Source organism: Bos mutus, chromosome 12 (assembly GCF_027580195.1).
Source record: "Bos mutus isolate GX-2022 chromosome 12, NWIPB_WYAK_1.1, whole genome shotgun sequence".
Taxonomy (NCBI): Eukaryota; Metazoa; Chordata; class Mammalia; order Artiodactyla; family Bovidae; genus Bos; species Bos mutus.
In genome coordinates, this window is record NC_091628.1 from 44,541,221 (window position 1) to 44,543,843 (window position 2,623).

The 2,623-nt window shown below is 34.5% G+C and overlaps 1 non-coding gene across 1 annotated transcript; it reads left to right on the plus strand.

The window, feature by feature from the left end:
* The first annotated feature begins 254 nt into the window (after positions 1–254).
* TRNAC-GCA (transfer RNA cysteine (anticodon GCA)) lies at positions 255–326 on the plus strand. The gene has a single exon. It is a non-coding gene; the product is annotated as a tRNA-Cys (tRNA).
* Positions 327–2,623: the final 2,297 nt, after the last annotated feature.

Below are 2,623 nucleotides of genomic sequence, written 5' to 3' on the forward strand. Positions count from 1 at the left end.
GCTGTAAGCAGTATTATATAATACAAATACCACTTTAAGTGGTATTATATAATATAAATACCACTTAAAGCATAGCTTCTGACATCTTCTAAGAACTCAAGAACTGACAGCAAACTTAGCCCTGAATCATCAATAAATATTTAAACTTGTAAATTATTTTTTCAAATGTAAAATTATTTTATATACTTCTGATCTGAAAAAAAAAATGCCAGAAGCTATGCTTTAAGTGGTATTATATAACATAAATGTGTGATTCCCTGGTGGCTAAAACGGTAAAGCGTCTGCCTGCAATGCAGAAGACCCAGGTTCAATCCCTGGGTTGGGAAGATCCCCTGGAGAAGGAAATGGCAACCCACTTCAGTACCCTTGCCTAGAAATTCCATGGATGGAGGATCCTGGTGGGCTACAGTCCATGGGGTCACACAGTCAGACAGGACTGAGCGACTTCACAATAATATAAATAGTGTGCAGATTCTTTTATGTCTGAGCCATCAGACAAGCATCAACAAACTAGGACTGAGAATTTTCTTGGGTTATCAATATTATAGAGCCATTGATTTAAACTCAAGGGCTTCAAAATTCATGCTTTATTGTAGCCTGTGCTTATTCAAACTTGGGTTAAGCTGAATTTTCCATGCTATGTTGTAAATTATTCTAACTTAACTATGTAGTTATTTTTTTTCTTTTTAATTAAATTCTAATTCTTACACTTTAGGTATTTGTTTGAGTCCTTATAACTTAATTCTCACTCACATCAAACTATCAAGAATTATTTTTACCATGTTATTGTTCTACTCAGTTACTTTGGGAATTAGACGTTTCAATTGTCGTGCGTATCAAAATACCTTTTCTATGTGTTTTATAATAGCTGAGAAAGCAAAACGTCAAATAATGACTTGTGTCACAATTTTTATCATTTGGAAAACAATTCCACATGTCTAAAATATCACATTAAAATGAAATCTTACTAAGATTTTCTATGATAGTGGCAGTTTAATCCATTCAATACCAGCAAGTTAAGTAGTCATGATTTCCAGGGAAGAATAAGGCATGGACAGAGATAACTAAAATGGTGTTATCTCACTTTCTTTAACATAGAATGAGAATCTGGTATTCTGCATGGCCCATTCCTGGGGGAAGTACCATAAGAGTATGACTGAGAAAGAGTCTGGCTTATACAGATCCCTGATCCAAGAAAGATACACAGAAGCATATATGCATGGACCAAGTCCTCTCCAATCTCAAAAACCAAAACAAATACCCAAATTTAAGATTGGTGAGTAAGTACACTTTTTCCTGTTACCTTCATAAAGGATTGAAAACTTTCCTGCTACTATATATGCTCAGCTGGGCTTAGACCATGTCTGAAGTGCTTTCTAGGTCATCTAGCAGGTTATCCTGAACTCTTATGAATTCAGATCAACAAGTAATATACTCCTAATCTTGGTAATATAGAGAATTTTTTAAAAAGAAAAGAAATCCCCACTGAAATGTGTATAATTGATAATAAAATAAACATTATTTTCAATAAGTAAGTGAAGTTTAAAAATAAAGTAAGTATCATGCTGGTGGTAAACCTGGAAATTAAAAGGCAAATTATCTGAAATAGGACTGGTCCTAACACTATTTGGAGGACTTGAAGCTGTAAGTATGAATAACTAAGGATTATTATAAAATTACTCATGAGTAACATGTTAAAATATTGATGAACACAACACAGCATTATAAAACATGTTAAAATATTGGTTGTGATATTGAATAAACAATTGTTATAAGGTGCACATCTAAAATATAACAGAAAATATTGTAAATTGAATTGCATAAAGGATTTACAAAGGATAAAACTACCCAAGTAGTTGTAAGTCACAGGAAGATTACTCAAGCTCACTGGTTATTAGAAAAATCCCAACTGAGATTCATATGAAATAGTATTTTACAAATATCAAACTTGCAAAAGCTAGAATGGAAATAAGAATTGCTGGCAGTGAGATGGAACAATAGGCATTCTCACATGCTGCTGGTCAGAATGTATTTGGTATAAGTAGTTTATAGTGCAATGTGGCCAGCAATATCTAGTAAAGTTGGAATTGCCCATATTCTGTAACCAAGCAATTGCCCTTTAAGGTATAATCTCCTAGTGAATGTCTCATAGATGTACCTAAGGAAACATTTAGAAAATACTCATTGCAAATATATTTATATTAGCAGAACACTGGTAACAATCTAAATTTGTATATTATTCTGGTATGGAGACATTACTTTGCCAACAAAGTTCTGTCTAGTTAAAGCTATGGTTTTTCCAGAAGTCATGTATGGACGTGGGAATTGGACTATAAAGAAAGCTGAGTGCCAAAGAACTGATGCTTTTGAACTGTGGTGTTGGAGAAAGACTCTTGAGAGTCCTTTGAACTTCAAGGAGATACAACCAGTCCATCCTAAAGGAGATCAGTCCCGGGTGTTCATTGGAAGGACTGATGTTGAAGCTGAAACTCCAATACTTTGGCCACCTGATGCGAAGAGCTGACTCATTTGAAAAGATCTTGATGTGGGAAAGACTAAACGCAAGAGGAGAAGGGGACGACAGAGGATGAGATGGTTGGATGGCAACATTGGCAATGGACAT